Here is a 23,906-nt window from a genome sequence, read left to right as displayed (position 1 = left end):
CACCCAGCAGCTCCAGTGCTTGCAAGAGGAAGACAAAACGGGGAAGAAAAGTCCTTCTTCATCGTTCATGCACGCACACAAAATGAAATGAAGGGCGATAGCAGCTGAGCTGATTTTTCCTCATCCCCTGCTCCCTCCCCGCTGTTGCCCCCTGCACGCACGCAGGCTCCCTCCTTCCCGCTCCTCTCTTCCTGCGCTCCCATGAGTGAATTGGATTAGTCACCTTCTTAATTAACTGTGCCAGTGTGAGCTCTATTAGGTATTAAATGTTTGTCACAATCCAATTAAAAAAATCCATCCCAGCAGGGCAGGGTTTCGGAAGCGCCGAGGGTTTGCAGCCCTCACACCTGGGACTCAGAGGCATGAAGCTGGGTGGGACTGGGGGGGCCTGGGGGGTGTAACCCCCCCTCAATTCCTGGATACCCCAGGGGCTTGTTTTGCCTTTGGGAAAGGTCATCCTTGCCCTCTCAGCAAGGGGTAAACATGAAGCTGGTGCCCCAAGGAAGGCAGGGATGTCCCCACGGCACCTCCAAAGCACCCCCTGAGCCAATGTGGGTTGAAAATAGGGACGGAGCTGGGTGAAAATCTGCATTGGAGCTGTGGTACACGGGCTCTGACCGGCAGTGGGGTCCCTAGTGGCATAGATAAGGCTGAGACAGGGTAAACCTGGCCTTTTGCGGGCAGTTTAAGGGCTGTGTTGTTAATGCGCAGGCTGGATGCTGTCAGGAGGGAGATGGCATCAGCATTATCAGCATCAAAGACAGCTTTCATTTTCAATGAACGCCCACACCGGAGATGAATGAGGTTTAGCTTCTGCTTTAAAACTAACCCAGCTCATGAGGACGGGCACGGCACATCCTCCTGCAGCCCCTGACGTGGTCCAGCTGGTCCAGCCCCCTCTATCCTCCCCTTTCTGGGGCACGTGCCCCATAGGAGATATCCCAGGCTTTCCACCCTGTCGGATGCCTTTATCACTGCTTGGCTCTTTTAGCTTTTTCTCGGTCTTCCAGACCATTTCTGATCCATAACAAACTTTCACCTCTCAACTTAGTTCCCTTAATAGCCTCTGCAGAAGGACTTTATTAAAGCCTGGTGGAAACTCTGAATTCATTATAGCTCTGCCACGCAGCACTTGGCTGTCTCCCTCGGGTCAGGGCTCCGGTAGTTTATAGAGGCCATATGGAGCACTTGGGCTGATTTCTTCCTAGCCCAAATAATTATTTATCATTTTAATGTATTAATTAATTATTATTATTATAACTTAATTTGTTTTCTCCCCACACCAAATGGCGAGGCTTGCTGGGCTGTGATGCTTCCCAGCATTGCCTTGTGTGTTTTGCTGTAGAGCAGGTGAACCACTGACTGGACAGGTGGGTGAAGCATCGTTTTGCACAGTAGGTTATATGTCATTCAGCATTTTTAGTCTAAAAAAAATCCTCTCGAGTGAACCCTTCAGGTACCCGGGGGGTCTCAGTGGGTACCCACGGCCACATGTTTCACCAGCGAGGTCCCACGGCAGCCGATGCGGTCCAGGAGGGGATGCCCTAATGGAGAGCATCTCATTGGCAGCAGAGGCAGAAAGCTTAATCCCTTTAAATTTCTCTTTATCGATTGCGGCTTTACGGCTAAATCACTCACTGTAGCGACGCATGAGCTTCCCCATCGCAAGTGCATTAGCAGCCTGCAGGACTCCAGCCATTATATGGCACTGTACGGCAGCACCTTGCCTGCTGTCCCCAGCCACGGGGCTCGTCGGAAGAGCTCTGGCAGTGCCCGAGCATCCGTGGTTTCCACAATGAAACGGGAATGCTTGGGCAGGCCCAGGGAAGAGAAGCGGGATGCGATGGGTTGCCTGCATGGACATGGGTGCAGGTGCCAATGCTCTGGGATGCTTGCCTGGGGAAGCAGCTGGAGGTGGTTTGTCACCCATGGGTGCAGCATGAAGGGGTCAGCCCTTCGTGCCCTGCTCTCAGTCTCCCAGGTGGATTTATAGGTGCATTATATCATATATCTGCTTCAGGTGTCATATTTTACATCCCATACCTGCAGAAGGGGGTCCCTCCTGCCTCCACTCTAAGAGGATCCCCAAAACACATCCTCCTCACCAGGCTGGAGGGCTGGGGGGGAATAAGAGGGATTTGGAGGTGTTATCGATCCCCAGAGCAAAGAATCTGCTGCTCTGGAGGGTTTTTCTTCCCAGCAATCAATGGAAATGTGTTTATCAGGTAACTGTGTTTGACCTGGACAAGTGTTTTACTGATGTAAACAAAGCTGGTGAGAGGGACAGGGGGAGGAGGGATAAGGAGGGTTGGGAGAGGAGAGACAACCATGGAAAGGACTAGGAGGGAGGATAGGAGATGAAAGGGGCAGAGATAAGGAGGGATCCTGCCCTTCCCTGGCCAAGCTACCAGAGAGCAGAAATAAGGGTATGCACCCACCCCAAGCTTTGCACAGACCCCCGTTAGTGGTGGGCAGGGGCTTCCAGGTACTGGCAGGCAGGGAAGCATCACTGCCTGCCCTGGTGGGATGTCTCCAACTGGTCCAGGCAACTCCTCAGGGAGCAGAAAGCAACTGATTTCCTTGAATTAGCAGGAGTGCAGGCAGGGGAAGGAGCAAGGAGGGCAGGTTTCCATGGAAATGGGAGCTGGCAGGAGAGGTGGCGAAGGCAGAACAGGCAGTGGTGAGCCCTGGCAGGGGTGGTGTTCTGCCCGCCTGCTTCTCCCTGCAGTTTTAGGATACTAATTGGAGCAAAAATTAATCTCTTCATGCTGGAGACATCCTTATGCCTGATGCTTTGATAATGCATCTTTTCTTCTTCCTCTGTAGCACCATTTATGCTATAAGATCCTTAGGAAAGACAAGAAGCAAATGCCCAGCCTCAAAATGTTGGGTTGGGAAGCGAGAGTAGGCAGCAGGAAAAAAGAGCAGTTTCAAATGTCAGGGGAATTTGTGTGATGAGGATGCGGTTAGCAGAGGGCAGCTGGGCCAGCAGGTTAATGTGCCTACCCTTTGCAGAATGAACCGGGGGACATTTAACGACTGTAAATAGCGAGGGCTTGGATTTTACATCTGGTCTCAAAAATACCTGTTAAATCCCAGGTGAATTCTCACTCATCCGTATTTTGGCCTCGGTCCAAATGGAGGGTCCTACCCTCCAGCTCTCGGGTAGGAGTAGCGCTGTCTTTCAGTCCTGCCCTTGCACATCCCCTTCAGCTCCCAGCGTAACCAGAGGAGAAATCCTGGTGTGAGATCCTGTGAAGCTGATGGGAGAGCAAGATCCAGCCAGGAAAACCAGATTTCTAATGTCACTGGGGTGTTGTGCACGTGTGGCCTGTGTAAGCAGCAGGATGAGCATCTTGATGAACACCACTTGGGAGCTGGGGAAGGCGTGTGCCTCCCTTCAGCTGGGAGCAAAGCTCTTCTCCTCTGCCCCAGGCCGGGTAAAGCAGAGCAGAGATGGGGCTGATCGTGCTGCAGAGAAGAATAAGGCATTATCTTAATTTTAAATACAGCTGGAGGAGGGGACATGTGTGCCGTCCCTGCATCCCGCACGTATGCATGTTGCTGGCAGGCTCACTCATACCCGAGTCCTGTGCAGCCTGGCTGAGCATGGAGAGAGTTTAGGAGCCCGTTCAGCAGCCCATGGATGATGATCCTTGTGTGTGCAAGGCCCATCCCAGCACTGGCGAAACACTCTTCTCCCAGATTCAGTGGGATCTGAGGCAGGGTGATGATGCCACCACCATTTGCAGTCAGAGACCACGCCGCAGAGAGTGGAGGACCTGCCCTCCCACCCAGTGCTGGTCCTTATCTCCCCAGTGCTGATTTGAAGCCATCCAGCCCCATGCAGACCCCCAAGCACCACCGACCCAGAGAAGGGTCCAACCCACACCACCAGTGGTACAGGCGGAGGGACCCCCCAAACCATGCCCAGATGGTGCCAGCACAGACATGTCTCCTCTCCCCCAGCATATGGCCTGTGGCAGCCTGGCCGCTGATGGCTTTTTAATAAGCCATTGCCTGACATGAGGCCACCAAGCACAGCAGGTTGGCACCAGTGGCTTTTATTTCCCCCCACCCAGGAGTTTGGGTTCTACCATGCCCGGTGCAGACAGACGTTTCATCACATTGGGGCACGTGGTCCACCCCACCCACCCGGTGGGACAGTCCTCCATCAGCTGGGACAAGGCATGAGGGACCTGAAATTGGCTCACAGAGGCAGAGGGAGCTGGGGTGAGTGGCACATCCCTCTGCCCGTATCCGGGCTGCCTGCTGCCGCTGCCTGCTCCTGCTGGGAGGATGCACGCATGGGACCTGCAGAGCTGGCATGGAGGAGGCTGCTGAGATCCAGTCCAGCGTGGGCTCCCCTCCCCCTAAAATAAGCATATTTTGGGAACGCCCCACCGCAGAAACCAGCGGGATTCATCATTTACCCAGTTGACACCAACACTCAGGGTCATATTAAATGGGACACCAAGGGAATTAGAGCAGATCTAATTCTTTGGGATATAAATTGAACCATTAACCAATGCCGAGCTGTGGATGCTTTCTTCAAACTTATTTTCACTTACAAGTATTTTTTGCACGTGAACATCCATATCCTTCTACCCAAAATGGGGAAAACCTCAGCTTTGCTTCTAGGGAACAGCACTGGCTGTGGGATGCGGCCACACCAATTTGCCAGCAGCATCCTGCCTGCGGCCATAGATCACCCTTGCAGAGAAAAACTGCCTCCCGGACCCAGGGCAATTAGTATTTGCCTCACGCCCTGATGCACCAGGGGCTTTTATCCCCTCTAAGCTTTTATCCTCTCTTGTTATCCCCTTCGGTGTCTAATCCTTCCTCGGATCCCACTAAGCTGCTGACGTGGCTGTGCCCAGACCCTGTCAGCCATCCAGAATAATTCCTGCATCCGAGGGTGGGATGCTTTGGGATGCCCTGGATCAAAACCTGAGCAGACTCAGGAGGGACCACCAGCCATCCTCAACAGGCTAAAAATTAAATTGGCATGAAAAATCAGCTTTTTGGAGGGGGTTTCCTCCCAAATCCTGCAGACAGCTACAGAAATACATTCTCTGCCGCTTGACCTTGGTAAAACATTCACTCCAAATGAGATTGGAGGCACAAACGCAGTTAGTTAATTGCTGGCTCTGGCTCCACTCCAAAGTTGTGGGGATCTCTAGAGCTTGGTGGGTGATGGTGCCTGGGACACCCCAATTACATGGCCAGTGCTGGGTTGTCCCTAGCAAGAGAGCTTCTCACCTTGCTGCATCACCTCCAGGGCTTTGCAGAGAGCAAAGCTCTCAGCTCTTTGCTCTCTCCTAGAGGTGCGGCTGCCCTGGGCTCAGCCTGGCAGAGGTGCCGCCAACTCGTGACACATGTGGGTACCACCAGCCCTTCCTCAACCATCAGCTCCAGGGACCTGCACCCCTTCTTCTTCTTTCCTTTTTAACTTGCCACCACCTGGAAACAAATGTTTTAATGCAAAGGGGGGGGGGGGGGGGGGGGGGGGGGGGGGGGAACATTCCGTTTATGCCCTGATGTATTTGGTATGAAAAATTGCACTTGGGACAAGCCCAGAGCCAGATCTCCAGCTCCCAGCCTCCAGCAGGAGCTGGTTGCAGAAGTAGCTCCTGCTCACATCAGGGAAAGCTTTAACTTCCTGTTTGCTGGGGTGGAGGCAGCCTGGCAGCTGCCCGCATCCCCCGTGCCATGCTTGGTCCCCAGGGTGGCCGCACTGGTGCCCCGTGGTGTCCCAAGCCCATGGCTGCAAGTGCCACCCCGCTACCTCACAGGCCAGGAGCGTTAATCGCCCCTCATTACTTTGTAATTTCCCAGTAATTACTATATTCTCATTCCCCCACTTGCCTCCCTGCACCCCGCAGCCACATCCCTGTTAGGGGCACCTCTTGATTATCCCTAATGATGGCATTGCAGCTGAATACCAAAATCCCCATTTCCCTGTAATTTACACTGCGGCAGAGTGCCACCCTGACTTTGTGACTGTGGGGCTCGTGACTTGCTAATTATCCTCTGGGCTCGCCAGGATGATGGGGGAAAAGGGAGACATCCCCCGGGACGGCCACAGGGACTGCAGGGGACACAGAGCTGTGCTAGCCCCAGGCAGCTTCATGGGGTTTTCCCATCCTGGACTGAGTGTGCGGGCAGGGGGCAGGCAGCCTTTGGCAGCAGGAGAGCAGCGGGGGAGCACACTGGTGCAGCTGAGACCTTCCAAAGTCATTCCACCCCACAAGGAATGACTGATGGGCATCCTCCATGATACAGGATTTGGAGAGACATCCCCTGGATGCCTGCAGGGACCCTGCCCAAGCCGAGCAGGCAGCAGCACTCCTGAGCTGATCATAAGGGTCAGTGCAACCCTTTGCTGAGTGGGAATTGCTTGGAAATGCTTGGATTACTTGGAATTGCTTGGATTGCTTGGAATTGCTTCCCGGGCACTGAGGTCTTGCATGGTCCCGCTATACCTTACCGGTGGGAGACAAGATTGCTGCTCGGCAAGGGGGGTTGGCAGGGATGCAGAATTTAATGGGGTTTGGGAAGGAGATAGCTTGGGCGGGATGCTTCCTGAGCCTTTTTAATAGCAAAAAAAATAAAAGACAGTCTCCCAGAATAGAAAATAAATGGCAAAGCCGATCAAAAGTGCCCATCGTGGCATGAGATGCTCCATTCAGCTGAGCATCCTTGGGTCACTGCTGGTCCCACTGGGCAAGAGACCCCTCCGCAGGGGATGGATCCATCTGGGGCATGATGTAGAGCAAGGTGGGAGGAAACAGAGGGGAGGGGGGAATCCCCAGCGATGATTATCACAAGGAGCAATTAGCAGATGTGAACACCCAATCCAGCTGTTGAACCCCCCAAAAAGGTGCCTTCCCCTCCCCAAAACCTTTGCAGGGCTGCAAATGGCTCCGTCCCACCAGGGATGCAGGTGATGCCCGTGGGGTCATGACCAACTCCTCGACCTTTTTATTGCCACCTTAATGGCTCAGAGGGAAGAGCCAGGGGATTTGTATACTAAAAAAAGGCTTTTTTGAAGTTTGAAGTGTGCTGTTCCCAGCATGGGGACTTGGTTGGGAGCACAGGGTTGGGGATAGGGCAGCAGGGAGAAAATGAATCCCCGAAATTTCCCTTATTTGACCCCAATGGTGGGAGAGGTTTGGGTTTGTTCAGCACAGGTGCAGGTTTTTGGCTGAGTCGGCAGCACGTGGCTGGCAGAGGGCCAGTCCCTGAAGCAGCAGCTTGGGGTTTTAGCCTTTCCCTGGGGTGAGCACAACCAGTGTCAGCGCTAAAACAAAATGACGCAATGGAGGCGCAAATCAGCAAGAGGAAAATTCCCACCCTCTGGGGAGGGAAAGGAGGTGGAAAAAATACAGGCAGGGCCATGCGAGGCAACTTTATGGGATGCAGTGATGGGGTCGCAACAGGGAGGCCAAGGAAAAGCACGGACCTTCAGTGCTGGAGCAGCCAGCGGGGTGTAGTAACAGGGTGATGTATTGAGGATGTTCAGCTTGATGATCCTCTGGTCTTGAATTCTGGCTGCCGGGAATCTTGGGAAAGCTGCCCCGGCTACCAATCTCACAGCATCACTGAAATGTGAGCTTTCTCCCCAAACCTGCTGTCCTCTGCGGGGTGGCTGGGTCCCAAGCATCCCAGGGCGAAGGGATGCAGGATGTTGGGTACGCCTGCACGTGTTCGCCAGCTGCAGGTTTCTTGATGCCCATAGGCAGGGCAAAGCCTATCCCCCAAAAAGGGGCAAAAGGTGTGTCGGGAAGGGGAAGCATCCCCAGGGTGGGATGCTGAGCTCCTGTACCTCGTGCTCCTGTGCCAAAGGGTCTTCTTCCACCATGCTTTGCCATGTGGAGGAGCTAGAGCTGAGGATGGCTTAGGAGAGAGGGCACAGAGATGGCGCCATATTAGCTCGCTGGTAATGCACCCGAGATGAGCAGCGCAATGGAGGCCATAAACAAGATTGATGCACGGATTAAAGAGACAGAGGAAAGAGAGGCAAAGGTTAAGAATATAAATAGGTAAAGCTCTAACCAAGAGCACAAGGTAGGTTGAGACAGTGAATAAAGCCGGGACTGAGTGGCCGGAGGGCTAGATAAACATGCAAGGGATGGGAGAATTGAGAGAAAAGCAAGGTGGATAACTAAGCAGCGAAATGAGAGCAGTGCTGGGGAGTTGGGGGTTAGGGGGAGCTGGGGGCACAGGGCGGTGGGATGGGGATGTGGTACCCGCCATGTCAGGGCACTTGGCATCTCCGGAGGGGAAAGAAATACAATCAAAACCCAGCACCTCCAAAATGCAGCTCATCTCAATTCTGCCACCAAGCACCAAGTTGCTTTATACGGCTTCCTATTTTCCCAGCTATCTGCTCAGACATTAATTTTACGGTGCAGGTAGAAAGAGCTATTTGAAACAAAGTGAGTGGCACCTCAGTGCTAATTCCCAGCAGCAGCCAGGCACCATAACCCAGCACCATGTTGCCTTCCCTCAACCCTTAATGAGCCCCTGACAGGGCTGCACTATTAATTGCATCACTTTGCACCCTGAAAGGATGCTCCAAAATATATATGCATACATGCATAGCATGCACGCTGCTCCTATTAACACTCATAGTGGGGTTTTCTCCTGGTTTTAGGGTGCCAGTGCTGTGGGGAAGATGCAGGGATGTCCTGGTGTTGGAAAGCTGGGGAGGGACAGAGCAAAAAGCAGAAAATCTCACTTATCCATAGAGGCATTTTTGACGGCCATATGTCTCATGGAGGAGCAAGCCTCCCCTGCTGCAGCCTCGCCATGCCCGGCTTTGCTCATGGCTCGCTCCCCTCTCCCTGCCACTGGCAAGGGGATTAAATACTCTTTTTACAGCTTGGCTGGGGTGGAGAAAAAGCCCACCCTGGTGATGCTTTGCTCTCCCCCACAGCCATCGGGTCCCTGCACATCCCATGGGGTCAGATGCTGATGGGGATGGGGAACAGTCATCTTTTCCTGGGGACTGGACCTGGCAGGGATGCCCGTGCCCCAGGGCACCCTCCAGCAGTCGTGCTCCCCTCATCATTGGAGACAAGTTTTTACAACTGCTTGGACAGAGAATGGTTTTTTACAACAGTTTTTACAACTTTAGAACCGCTGAGTTGCAGTTCTGGTGTCTCAAAATAGGCTGTCATTAAAGTGTCAGGATGGCGGGTCCCTCTGGTTGTCAATTATTCTTTTTTATTATATCGAAGACACTCAGTGAAGGCCAAAAAATAAAATAATCTGGGTGATTTACTCCTCTTTGTAATTAGAGTTAGTAATTAGACTCTCCTTCATATCACGGTGGGTTTGTGTCCAAGAAGCATTGGCAATGTGGCTTTTGCCAGCAGCCCTACCCCAAGACCTGAAACTCTCTGGACGGCTGTGTGAGGGACATCGCAGCAGTGTCACCAGCACAGTTTTCAGTGGAGGATGCACCCCTCCACCCCAAAAATTTTGGGACCTTTCTCTTTCATTGCTCCAGCTTGCCTCTTGTTCACCCCCAAGATGGGGAGGACCTTGAAGCACCTCCACTGATGGGTCCTGATGGGACCCAACAATTGCTATGCAGTTATTGAGAAAATAATTGAGAAAATTGAAATGACCAAAAAATAAGTAGCAGGAGAAGGAATATTTGAGGCCTTTCCATTACTCAGAGGCTTTCCCCAGGAGCTTGCTCCAATGGGGAAGGAGGGTGCCTGTGCAGGGTACCAAACGCAGGCTTTGCCCACTCTTTCCCTCTCCTCAGTGCTCACCAGTGATGCTGCTGGGGATGTTTTCTCTGGAAACACGCTGGGATGGGGTTTTGCTGCATGAAAGAGAGCATCTCCTGTTGGCTTTCAGTGCTGGAGCATGCTCCCATTGGGATGGATTTATCAGGCTGACACCTGAGATTTGTGACTTTGCACTTTCCTTTGGATATATTGAAGGCAAGGGTCTGCTGGGCTTCCTACAAATAAAACAAAAATAAGAGAGAGATGTTAAAAAGTCACTTTAGCTGACTCCAGCCCTTCAAAAAAGGGGTCTGTTCAAGAGGTGAAGGACTGGGTAGCTCGTCTGGGTTATTTTAATTAAACCATATCAGCATCCCCTTTATCCCTTATGACCCTTACACCTGGTCCTGCCACCTCTCCATGGGGCGACCATGGCCAAGCTCCCCTAACCCATCCCACCCCAGGTCCCCATCACCTGCTTCATCTTCAGGCTGTGGTGACTTAGAACTGCATTTGCTCTTGGGTGTTATAGGGTTTATTGTTATTTTTTATTTTGGCCCTGAACTGGGAAGGAGAGAGGATGTTTTGGGAATTGTTTTCTGTTCAGTTTAATTAATTTTTAATCAGCTGACAGTAATGATTTGATACAGACAATCTTTCCCAACTGAGGTTAATCAGGATGGAGCAAACCTTTCACTTGGGTTATTTAGAGAGGCATTTTATAGAAATACTGTTAGAGAGGTTATTTAACCATATATTTGTTTTCATTGTGTACACAGCTTTTTCATGGGCTTCCCAGCATTTAATGCTGAGAGATTTTATTTATTTTTGTCGTTTGGAGGGAATTCAGGCCTGCCAAAGTGCCTGGGATGGATAGCCCTGGAGGCTGCAGTAATCTGTTCAGACCATCTGGGCTCCAGCTCCCAGAGCAGCCCCGGGGGGGCTGGAAAGCTTTAACAGGCCCCAGCCCCATCAGCCTGAAAAGCTGGGATTTTTTTGGAGATACGGTGATGGAGAGATACCTTAATGGGGATGTGCCGGCTGCCGTCGGTCCCTGCAATGCAATGCTTCTCCGAGTGCAACATCTCCCTGGGGTGAGCAAGGTTTAGTCCCTGGGGTGCTGAGTTTTGCTCTGGTGGGTTGGTGATGGGTTGGGGGCAAAATTAGACCAGGATATGGTGCCAGCCCCATGAAGCTTGAAATTTAAACCATGAAACAGCTGAATGGTCCAGCAACCAAGCTCCAGAGCAAAGCTTTCCAGCCGGTGGGGAGCAGCAAGCATCCGTGCCGCCTCAAAAAACACCCTCCCTAGGGGCAGTGGGGGGCAAGCCCAACCCCTAGATAGCAGCTGAGCAAATATTAATTTACTCTTACAGGTAGAGTCCTACATGAGTATTCCTAGGCCAGGCATACGTAGAAACCCACTTGCCAGCAAAGCCCCCAGGGCTGATGCTTTGCAAGGAAATGCCAGTGCTATCGGCAGCAGTTCTTGACCCGCCAGAGATGCTCGGGGACCGGAGAGTCCCCAGGCGTGGGCAGCGCCTGCATGGGGCTACACTCACTTTTGTTTTCATCTTGTTGCAAGGAGTAAAGCATCTGTCTGGAGACGGTAAATTATCCCCTCGTCTGGTGTATAGCTAATGTAATTAAGCTACATTTAAAGACTCCCCAGGGTGCTCCCTTCTCAGCCCAGCATTTTGCAGCATGCTTGCTCCTAACCACAGCTCGCCTAGCCCAGTGCATCCCAGCTCATCCATCTTGGGGGGCCAGCATCCCTGGATGCCGTTTGCAACTGGTTTGCAATGGGGGGGGGGGGGGGGGGGGGGGCGGGGAGGGAGGATAGTAAAAGCCGTTCTGCCTGGTCCAGGTCCCAGCCAGGATGGATTATTTGCAGTCCACAGTCATCCATGTGTAGTGAAAATCGTCTGCTGTTAGGGGATGTGGGCTGCCAAGCAGCAGGATCAGACCCTCGCAAGGGGCTCTGTGGAAAACGGGGCCACCCCCGTTCAACCCCAGAATTATTTACTGACCTCGTCAAAAATTTCCAGTGTCTCAAAGCTTGTAAAAACCTTTGTGCTCTTCTGCCTATCGTAATTCTGCATTTTACAGCAGGGAAACCTGTGTTTCCTTTTAATTTATAAAAAATCCCAGATGTTCTGGCTCCAGATGTTCAGTGAGCAGGCTGGGCAGCACAAAAGCGCTAGCGAGAGCTTACTGGGGGTGTTACTTTAATCCCAAAGGTGCTTGCTACTACAAAGAGCTGCTTTCTGCCAGCTCTTTGCTTTTATTTAGTAAAAAAACCAAGGTGTCTATTCAAGCTGGCAGCAGATCGTGGCAGCAAGGCAGCTCTCCGGCCACTCGCTTGGGCAATCCCAGTTTACGCTTTTTAAGAGGCAACCTGTGGCTATGGATTAAAACCAAAAGCCAGGAGAGCCAGTCTCTGTCCTTGTGCTGCTTTAAAGACATCTGACTATACCTTCCCAATTCTTCAGTCAAATCCTTCCCTTTGACCCCAAAAGAGCTTAAATGTCCTGCCTCCCTGTGTTGTATTCAGCCTTCCCCACGCGTTCGCTGAGGTGTGGACAGGGCATCGCTGGGTGCTTAAGTGCTCTCCCAAAATCCCCATGAGAATGGCATGGCTGAGCAAGAGTGCCAGCTGTCCCCATGCCCCTTGGGGAGGGCACTGCTCCATGGTTTGCACCGAGCTCAGCTCCATCAGGTGCCTTTACAAGCAGTGAAGGAAAGAAAGAATAGGAGAGGGATGCTAACTGCTTTGCCTCCCTTTCTCTGGTCTGCTTTAATCAAGCCAGAATTAGGAAAATCTCCCCCAAAATCTTCAGCATGGCCCTGGGGTTGTTATGTCCCTGTTCACGGTGTGGCTGGATGGCAGCTCACTCCCCCTTCGTTAGCTTTTAATCAGCTTTCCCCTCCCAGTGCTACTCAGTGGCATCTTGGGGGGGGCGGTGGGGAGGGGTGCAGCAGCACGGGGTCACTCCCCTCACCCATTTACTTATTTGTATCTTTTATTTTTCCCTCTGAGCCGTATTTCCTCTTAGCATTGCTAAACCAACCAGAGCACAAAATCTGATAAGCACAAGGTAGCACTTTTTTCCCCCTGCGGGATACATTATTTACAAAGCTTATCGATTGTGGGAAATAACCCAGGGGCATTCGAACATGAGCTACATCCCCTCTTACACCAGCGATGTTAATTACCTGCGAGCCATTACGGCTCATCCGCTGCTGAGCATTGCCTGCAGACCGATAGGGTTTAGGGACACAAGGAAATATTGCTCACAAGCTGTTGCATCACACCCTTTCCAGCAGCCTCCTGGAGCTGCTGGGAACGGGCATCACTCTCACTTTAAACCCCATGTGCTGCATCAGTCATCCAAATTTGCCTGCCTTAGCTCCCAGCCATCGCTCCAGCTCTGCCTTTCCCCGCTGCCGTAAAGAGCTCTTTAGTACCTTCTTTAGCATCTCCCTGCCTTGACAGTTCTTATAGGAAGTCATGAAGTCACCTCTCAATCTTCATGATTAACTAAGCAGATCGAGCTCTCTAAATCTGGCAGTTTCCCCATCCTTGGGGAGTTTTGCAACTCTCTCTGTAACCACTCCAATCTTTCAACATCCTCTCGAGGAGCACGGGCACCGGACCCACTGGCACAGTGCTTGTCCTCAGCTGCATCAGTGCTATATAGGGAATAAAATGGTACCCTACTCCTCTGTGGCACCCTAAATGATACCCTGCTCTTCCGTGGGTGCATCAAAGCTCTGCCTGTCCTTTTCTCACCACGTAGCTCTGTCGCTGCTCCAGGGATGGAAGAGCCCATCTCAGCACCAGTTTTAGACACGCAGTTTGTATCTTTAGTCCATGATATTTCGTGCATGGGGGAAGGGCTGTGGTTAGCTGATAAGATGTGGTCTACGATGCCCTGAGCATGCTGGATGAGCCAGGTGGGCTCCTTCAGGAACCACGCTGTACCCTGCATCACTCCCATCAGATCAGGAGCGATGCGATGCTGCCAGACACCAATAACCATGGAGCAAGGAGTGCATAGAGTCATTAAGGTTGGAAAAGACCTCTAAGATCATCGAGTCCAACTGTCAACCCAACACCACCATGCCCACTAAACCATGTCCCTAAGCGCCGCATCTACATGTCTTTTAAATACCTCCAGGGACGGTGACTCAACCACTTCCCTGGGCAGCCTGTTCCAATGCTTGACAACCCTTTCGGTGAAGACATTTTTCCCAATATCCTAATAAAACCTCCCCTGGCGCAACTTGAGGCCATTTCCTCTTGTCCTATCACTTGTTACTTGGGAGAAGAGACCGACACCCACCTCGCTACAACCTCCTTCCAGGTAGTTGTAGAGAGCGATGAGGTCTCCCCTCAGCCTCCTTTTCTCCAGGCTAAACAGTCCCAGTTCCCTCAGCCGCTCCTCACAAGACTTGTTCTCCAGACCGCTCACCAGCTTTGTTGCCCTTCTCTGGACATGCTCCAGCACCTCAACGTCCTTCTTGTAGTGAGGGGCCCAAAACTGAACACAGTATTCGAGGTGCGGCCTCACCAGTGCCGAGTACAGGGGCACGATCACTTCCCTACTCCTGATGGCCACACTATTTCTGATACAGGCCAGGATGCCATTGGCCTTCTTGGCCGCCTGGGCACACTGCAGCACTGGTGCAACCCATCCTATGCCAGCCGAGAGGCTTTCTCTCTCCTATTTGTGCTGATGAAAGAGCTGCCAAATACCACCTCTGAGTTACCAGGGTGGTTTCTGGAAGATGAAGGTGTTTTGGGGGGAGCACAGGCAGGTCTGGCAGCACAGCGGAAACCATAATACAGCAGACAAGGGGAGAGCAACACCGACAGGATGCGGTGCTCAGGGCTGGACTATGAGAATTTATGAAAGTTGGTACCTTTGCAACAAAAACACTTCTTCCACTAATATCGCACAGATATTCTTTTTATTAAAAAGAATAAACAGTCCCTAGAGCCATTGTCCAGCTCCAGGCATGGAAAATCAGAGAGGGTCAGGGATGCTCCTCCATGTAGACAGGAGGAGAAAGGGCACCACCGGCTGGAGGAGGTGGTCGTGCCCATCAGAGAAGCTGCAACGGAGATGAGCTGAAGGATAACAGAAAGATAATGTCAGTAATTAGGGCTGCAACAGAGATTAAATTCTAGAATTGCAATGGAGGACAGTGATGGGGTGAAGGTACCTGCTTAGGACTGGTGCAAATCAGTATAATATCACTGACCTGAGTCTCAGCTCACACACCCCTGTACCCATCCCAACTATGACACTTCAGGGAGAGGAGAATGGCCGATAAAGGAAGCAATAACAGCAAAAGATTATAAAAACGTAATGAAAAATAATTAAAATACAACCATTTGTATGGGGATAATTACAAATGCAGGCAAGGTGGCAGTAACTGCACTAGGCAATGAAGGCAATGAGTAGCACCAAGCAAGAAAGGCATGCTGCTGGTGATGGGACTGATGGAGACACCGACTTGTCTGGATGGAGACGCAGATCTCAAAATTGTAATGGGAATAATTATGACTGTAATGGGGTGGTAATAAAGATAATGGAATCGTAATTGAGGAGGGGATGGCTGTAAAGGAGGAGGTGCAGATAACAGCCTTATAAAGGAGATGATAAGAAAGATAATGGATGGTAATGGAGTTGTTGTTAAAGGTAATGGAGTTATAATGAGGTGATGACTGTGGCAGGTAGAAGGGTTGGTTGGTTTAACGAGGACTATGATGCAGAGAGGACTCTATTTCTAATTCATCATGACAGGCAGTGCTGTAGGTGACCATGAGGCTAATAATAACTGAAGGGGTCAGTCATTAAGACAAATGCGGCCACACAATATGCACGGCAGGACCGCAGTCCCTGGAGATGCAAGGTGGAGGTGCAGATCCTGGGGAAGGGGGATGCTGTGCTGCAGCACAAGGTACAAGGCAGAGGAGACTATAAAAAGAACTGTGACAAATGACCTGGGTAAGTCCCAAGAGGTTTGCTTTAGGGCATGGCTTCCCTTCAGGGTCTTGAACCCAGGAGACAGGGATAGGGCAGGGAAAAGCAGCTAATGGTGGCCACACTCCTCCAGTGAGGGCAGCCCATGGCAAGGATGAGGAGCCACTACAGCAGAGATGACAGCGATGGGGATAAGCTGATGACCATGGGGGGAATTAGCAAGGGCAGGGCTGGTCCTTGCCGCACTGGGACAGACACACAAGTGAGCCCATCAACTTGCAGTGACATAGGCACTACTGTAGGGGGACAATTCAGAAAGCAGTTGATGGCATCATGCATTTTTGTATTCACTCCTGTGCAATGCATCTGCTCTTCACCTCCCCCTGAAGCTTAGCCCAAGGTTCCCAACTCTTCCTGCAGAGCAGGTCACCTTCCCACAGCTGCTTGCCACACAACACCAGCCAAGCCCTAGCCCAGCTGCCACTGCTCCCTTATCCACAAACCCAGTTATCCTGTCAGAGAAGAAAATTAGATTGGTCTCACTTGACTTGTTCTTGACAAACCCATGTCAGTTGTTACTTTCTAACCTCGTTATCCTCCAGGTTCTTACAAATTGATTGCTTAATAACTTCTTGCATTGCTCCCTGTTTTGAAGCCTCTAACTCCTGGCATTGCCCTGCTGCAGCTCTCAGTCTGCCCTGGGCTCTCCTGCAGTGTTGGAGAAACCTTGAACACTTCCAAGGTTGGGTTATCTCTGGAAGTATGCCCGGGGGGAATTTCAGCAGGCCCTGCCAACAGAAGCACACCTCACTGATCTAAATACCATGGAAGGTCTTCTCCCCCCTGTCTGAGTTGGGCTCCTGCCTAGTATAATCATCCTGTCCTAACTAGCTGGGTGCAAGGGAAGGCTGAAGCAAAGCCCATGATGAATCCCTTCATTTTCCTCCTCCATTTAAGCAACGTGCATGGGTTATCCTCAGCTCTCCTTCTCCTTCCTGTGCATTTACAAAAGGTTTTTGCGCAGCCTTTGAATGGACAGCCCTCTGGACCTTGTTCTGTGCCTTCTCATCTACTTGTAGCTGCACGGCCGCTGCTCCGTTGTCCCCATCACCAGGTCTCTGGCCTCAGTTCCCCTTTTCTGCAACTCTTCTTTGGGTCTCAGGTCAACCAGGTCTCTGCACAGTCTTCCTCTTGTTCTTCTACATTAGGATAGGTTGTTGTGGTGCCCCTAATGCAGTCGCTTTAGGTAATTGCCAGCTTCCCTGCACTCTTTATCCCTTGGATTATCTTCCTTAGAGATGCTACCTACCAGTTCCCTGAGATTCTTGCTGCCCATTAGCCTTACTCTGCTGTTCTCACTCCCTTTCTCTTGGCATTGTGGGCTCCACTATTTTGTGACTTATTTCCTGAAATTACCTTCCACTTCTTTCAACCAGTTCTGCTCCATTAGCCCAAATCAAGCCCAAAATAGCAGCTTCTCCAGTAGCTTTTGCCATCTTTGGAAATGAGATGTTGTGCTAACACACCCAGAGAACTGAATGGCTCTCCGAAGAGATGTCAGTGGAGTTTAAGATGCCATTACCACCACGTTGTACTGCACAGAGGTACCCTGGGTTTGAAGAGCCCCTCACACTCACTCACCTCTTTCTCATAACTCACATGAGATCTGTCCCACCACAGTTTCACTCCTTTTAAGTCACCCATGTTGAAGCAGCCTGTTCCCAGCCCCTTGCTAACCTTCAGAACAAGCGTGCACCGTTCTTGGTGCACTCCTTTCCTTCATTCCCAGCTTGCTCTTCTCCAGCAAGCCACACTGGGTCCCATTTATCCCATCAAGTCCCTGTAATGCTATTTAAGCCCTAGTCTGAGCAAAGTACTAAGACATCTACATCAGACTTTTTATTTGCTATGCTCAGGCACGTGTGTACAGACACACTCACCTTGTTATTTGCTTCCTCATCCTTTTTCTGATCTCACCACCTATTTTTTTTTTCCCTGCCATTTGTTGTTCCCTGTTCACCTGTGGATACATGACACCTCCTCACTTTGACAGCAAGCTGGCACGACCAAGTGCCTTTCCTTATTAAGGGGATCCTAACCTCCCCACAGCAAGGACCCTCCATACATGTCAAATGCCTCTGGTTCTGCCAATCCCCAACTCAACAACAGATGAGAGCGTTTCTTAACTCCTCACCCACATACCACCAAGACGGTGAGCCTGTCTCCACTAGCCTTTCCATCAGCCACCTCTTGGCTCGTTTCACCCAGAGCTCCCCAAAACTTTGTGATTCTGCCCCTGCTTCCAGGGGACAGGGTTTAATGGGTTTAAAGTACCATCTGCACATGCCCCAGAAGAAGAGGAGAAGGTGTCCTTCAAATGCTCAAGCACCTGTGAAATAAATAGAAGAGCTAACAAGAAAAAAAATATATTAAGGAAAGGGTAAAAAAAAAAAGGTGGAAAAAGAAGAATGCAGGAGATTGCACTGGCCTCAGAGATAACCTAGGGATAATTTTATCACCAAAAGTCCATTTTCAGTCACAGATGGGACTTTTTCTTTTTAATCGCTTTCCCAACAGAAAACCATGAAGTCAAAATAACCTAACCCACCAAAGGACAAAGTAATTGCAAGTCCTTTCTCTCCTGGCTGGTCACCAAATCAAACTCTGCTAGATACAGGGGGGGAAAGTACACTACAACAGGTCTCCCAAAGGGAAAACAGGGAACGAGGGTGAAGGATAGGAGGGGAAATTGGAAGAGAAACTTGGCCTGACTTCAGGATGAACTTGTGCACAGAGCCCTTAATGACTAACCAGCCGTGGCTGTCCAGGGAAGTTGGTAGAAAAACCTCCCAGTTTTGTCATCACCCAAGGCTGCAGCCCTGATAAACAACAAGTTGGAAAACCTGTGAGCACTGTCACATGATAGAAATCAAGGAAGGCAATGGAGCCCTGAAGAGAAACTGTAATAGTTGACTTTCACATGCCGTTGCTTGGGAGGCTTGTACTGGGAAGACGTCCCTCATCTCCAGTATAGGGCTGGCCAGGAAGCTCAGGAAGAGTTTGCACAAGGATTTCATGGGCTCAGGATATCTGCTGGTCATTTTGAAATAGAGCTGCTTACAGCTGTAGGAGGAAAGCCTGAAAAAAAGCCAGAGCAGAGGAAAAAAAAAAAAAAAATGCAAAACCCATGCTAGTGCATGGGAAGGCACCAGTGACACAGAGCTGGAAAGGATCAATGCCTTGTCCACCAGCCTTAATATAAAGCATTTAAGCCATTTGGAGCCTGCTTTCCCACAGAGCGCTCTGCTCGGACAGCCTTTAAGTGCTGCAACAATATTATCCACACTGAGAAATGCCTGGGGTTGAGGTCTCCCCCCAGCCCAGGTCCCCACCTTTGCAGATGAGTGGCTGTGATTTCCTTCGGGGATGGCAGGATAGAGACAAAGAACAAAAGTAAAAGCTGAGGGAATTAAAAAAAAAAAAAAAAAAAAAAAAGCAGCTGACCTGATGCTGGCTGCCAGAGGGAGACTCGGAGCAGTACTTCCCTTCCTAGTTAAGGGAAACCCCATGGAGTAAGGGCTGAACTCTCCTTTTGCTCTCTGCCACCTGCTTTTCACTAAGTTCCCAGTGTGGTGTCTTCAGAGCCTCTGGGCAGCAGCCAAAGCATCTGTAGATGCCTGAGTGTCGGTGTACATGGTTCAAGCTCCCTGAGAAACTGTACCCTGTGAGAAAATCCTACAGGATGCAATAGCAATGCAGCTAACAGTGTTACCCTGAAACATGGAGGATTTAATAGCTCAGGATGCTCTTTCTAATAGCGTTTTTAACAATCCAATATGGGGGGTTTTATGGCAGGGAGAATTATTCTTGCCCTTTCATAGAGCATGATCCACAAAAACCTGTAAGAAAGCCATTTTCTATTAATCTCTGTATTGCTTTCAAGGGGGCAAAAAAAGCCAGGAAATGTAACTCAAATTATGTTTCCCCAAAGTTATTGTTTCTCTTTAATTCTTAGTTTAAGTCTTGCAAGGATTTGCGAGTTGGACTCTCCACTCCTGGTATCTGTGGTTGTTCAGTTTGGAATAAAATTCAGGTATGTCACAGCCAAGGAGTGGGAGCTTACAGGTCTTGCCGGGACCCAGCTTTGGGCTGAATCCAAATGTACAGGTTCCAGTCTAGGGTTTGCCAGAAAAACTAACAGAGGGGGTTTTCATGGCCATTGCTGTGTTGTCCAAGTAGTGACAGATCCTGACTGGGTGTTCTATAAAAAAAGTCATAAGCAGTTGGCATCCATGTAAAAATTGGGAGTCAAACCATCTCCTATGGGAACAGCCTGCTGCAAGCCCTGGTGCTCCTTTTCCCTCACCTTTGGGGATGACTATGCCAAAGCCATCAGTGACTACGTTGCCTCCACACCAATTTGTTGCTGGTGTCATAGAAATTAAAGATTTGCTTTTTTCAACCCAGAGGAGGTACACTCAACCACTGTAGTTTCCATGATAGGCATTGCTCAGTCTGCGTTTGCATGGATGTGTGTCTTCACTCCTCCCCCAGGACATAAGTTTTCACTTCATCTACATGTCCAAAATGTTGAAGTTTGATTTCTTGTGAACTCTTGAGCCATTCAGAGCTATGGGATCTGCCTGGGAGAGTTGGGATGAAGTGCTTGGAGGAGGAGGAGGAGAAAGGGGGTCCTCTGATCCAAAAGAGGAGTCCTACAGAGATGGGGCTGCCTCATCCAGGTTCTGCAGCATCACAGGTCCCCTCACGCGGGGTGGAATGGTGGCATACGTGGTAGGGGACACTTGGCTATTGGGTTTGACATCTCTTGCTTGAAGCTGCTCAGTGGGATTAAAGCTGAGCACACACACACCATTCACTCACACACACACCTCTTCCAAGGGATGCTTCTTTGCAGCCTCCTCACTTAAGAACATAAAATAGATGTCGCAGTGAGGTCCTGGGGACCCCTCCCACCAGCACCATGACCAGCCTGCAGCACCAAGCAGTGGTGCTGCTGTGCCAGCACCCTGCCTGCAGCTGGTGTGAGCAGGGTGGAGGCACCACAGAAGCTGGTTTTGGTGCAGTCAAGGCATCCTTGCTGCCCTTGGCCACTTCTGCTTTCAGGGAACATGATTTTCCCCACCTGAATGGTGCAAAGCACCAGTGAGACGCAGGGGCTGCAGAGTGCCCATTGCTGCCAGGATGTACCCTACATGCAGCTGGCGGAAGAAGTTGTCTTCTCCAAACTCTGCTTTTGAGCTTAGGACCATGACATCATCTCCCACAGCAGACTGAAACACCAGGGCAGCGCAGCATTGGATTCATGAACTGTTTCACCTGGGCATGAGCCCAGTCTGAGTCAGTCTTTGGGCAAGTGGCAGCAGCTCTGACATTGCACCATCGGGGTTGGGTCTAAAATTAAAATTAGAAAGAAAAAATATATATATATATATATAAAGATATTTTCATCCCCAAGCATGTCCCAGAGCCTGCTAGAGGATGCAGCTATCTCTTTTCCACTTAATCCCAAAGTCCAGGAGGTTGGGAATGCAGCTCTGGATTGAACATGCTGGGCATGCAGCAACATCAACTGCCTCCCACAGCAGACAGGGAGCTCCCCATGATGCTGTCTCCTTCCCTCATTTTTAGGGGGGAAAAGAAATTAAGCAAAGAAAGCATCCAAAAGGCCATGCTAAGTCCCAGGTAACCAGTGCATAGGGCTGCAACTGCCATGCTGTAAATCCTCACCCACATCCCTCAGCTTTCATGTCACTTGCTGCCTCCTTCACAGGCTCAGCTGTGCTCTCTGGAGCAGTATATTTGGGTAATTTATCCTCCCCTGGTAAGCTCAGCTCACGGGCAGCATCTGGCTCTCTGCAAAGGTCACTCTGCTTTCTTAGCATCAGCCCTCCAGCCAGGTTTGGCAGCAGGACACCAAGACCCATCAAAAACCCGGCTTTGCAGCAGTTTCTCCTCCCTCCCCTTAGATAGCGTAAGGTTACTTGGAAAAGAAGTTATCCTGAAACACAGCTTGAGAGATTTCCTTAAAAATAAATATTCAGGCTTCAGGGCCATTTTCCAACTACAACCATACAAAGTTGACTTCATGCAGGTTTGCGAGCTGTCTTGATGTGCCCTGGTTTGCCTTTGCCAACCAACACATTACTCCAGCAGCCAGACCTGGACCAAAGCCAGGAGCTGGAGCAGTGCCTGCAGGACGCTCCACTGCCTTCGACAGAGCTCACAGACCTGCTGCTCGCAAGCAGATTTGCTCCTTTACTGTCTTACCTTGTCCCAGGTCCCATTTTTCTGTGGATTTTGCACTATCAGATAGTCCCTTCCAGCAGCCACAGTACTGCCTCCCAGCCCCGGGAAACAGGGACTTCCACAACCAATACATTTTTATGGATATTTAAGATTTTATTTAAGCTCCTGCTGTCATAACAAATAGAAAAAATATTTAACATGCCAAGGAAGGCTGACATGAAATGCAGGGAAGTTTTCATCACCTATACCAAAAAACCCATGCTAACAGGAACATAACTACAGACCTGAAGCAGACAGCCAGAGGTGTGCGAGCAAGCAGAGCCACCAGATAAGTGTCAGATGAACAGATCCCATCAGCATCAGCACTTTTTACTTAAGTATTTCAGGCTTCCCAAACTGGCAAAGACACTTCTTTTTAAACACAGCTCAATTTGAACTCACATTTTCTTATGGTGGAAAGCGCTCAGCAAGACCATGAGCAGGTCTGCCGCAGGATGGATGGACCCACCATGGGTGCACCTATGGTGATGGTCCAATGTTGAAGCATTTCCAGAGTCAGGCAACAAGTCATCATCTCTCCCATGTCTCCGAAGCCTGTGTATGTCTCACACAGCCATAAATCAATTTCCAGGCTTTTTCAGAATTGGATTCATAACACCAAAGCCTTGGGTCACGTGTACTCAAGTGCTCCATGGGAATTCAAAGGCCGCTGAAGTGCTTTTTGAAAAATATTACTTAAGCTCCTCAGGAAGGCAGGTACTTCAGTGGGGGCTCTATCAGGTTTATAATCACGTACAGAAGCATTATCCCATGGTTTAAGTGTAGCAAAAAGATATCCAGCAAGGGAAAACAGAGTTTGTTGAGTTGCTGATGTGGTTCTAAGGTAATTCAGGGAAAGGAAGCGTTGCAGCTCAGCAGGGGGAGGGAAGTTCCCTGTCTGGGTGTCCAGCAGCTTCTCCCATCCAGATGCACCGCATCCAGCTGGAATGAGACCTCTCTTCCAGCACTAACAGCCACACTCAGTGCTTCCCAGGGCAATCATCCAGGCAAACCATGCAGAAGAAGCCCTAGGGCACGTGGATTATGTTTGCCTAATTTGCTCAGGGCAGAGGTTTCCAGTGTCTCCAGTAACCCCAGTTGGAGACAGCCCTGTTGCACTGGGAGCAGGGCAGCATCGGGTGCAGAGCACTGACTGACTCCCCACTGCCTGTAGGACACCCATTGTCCCCGTCCACACAGTTGCACTGCATCCCGAGATGCTTTTCAGAGATGCTCCCACCTTCACTGTCTGGCCAGCTCTTATGGGAGGAGTTTTCACTCAAACCCAGCAAACACATAACAGAGCAGCTTTGTATAAAAATAAATAAATTAAAAAAACCCTCAGAAGACCATTATAAAAACCTTACACCCACTGGATAACCCTGGCTACAGTTGTGCCAGCTCAGGACTCTGCACTCTAGTGACTTTGGGAATCAATGATTTACTCGCAAATTCTCAAAACCAGAACAAATCTTTGATTTTTCTTTACATACATAAATAAATAAATAAATAAATAAATAAATAAAAAGGATGTGCCTCTTGGCTTTGGCAAACTAAGAGCATCTTACTGCACTCAACTGTTCCTCTAAATTTTGTTTAGATCATATCAAAGTCTGTATGCTCCAAAGCACCCGTGTTTAGGGGGACAGAAAGACTCTCACGTCACCAAGGAGGAGCAGAAAAGCCTGCGATAGGCACTGGCACAATCAGAGCTGCAGGAGCAGCACAGAGGAGATATAAAAGCACCCTGAGAGACAGAGCATCAGCTGGGCACACAATGAAGTCCTGGCATGAACCAAGTCCCCCTCAAAACCACCAACAGGAAACATGGGGTGGCAAGACAGGTGAAGTGATGAGA

General features: G+C 50.3%; 1 protein-coding gene across 1 annotated transcript in view; it reads left to right on the top strand.

Annotated features, from left to right (window-relative positions):
* Positions 1 to 23,906, top strand: part of TNR (tenascin R) — an 81,590-nt gene that overhangs the window by 7,852 nt on the left and 49,832 nt on the right. The window lies entirely within an intron of this gene.

Source organism: Aptenodytes patagonicus, chromosome 5, assembly GCF_965638725.1.
Source record: "Aptenodytes patagonicus chromosome 5, bAptPat1.pri.cur, whole genome shotgun sequence".
Taxonomy (NCBI): domain Eukaryota; kingdom Metazoa; phylum Chordata; class Aves; order Sphenisciformes; family Spheniscidae; genus Aptenodytes; species Aptenodytes patagonicus.
This window is presented reverse-complemented; position numbering and strand designations above follow the sequence as displayed.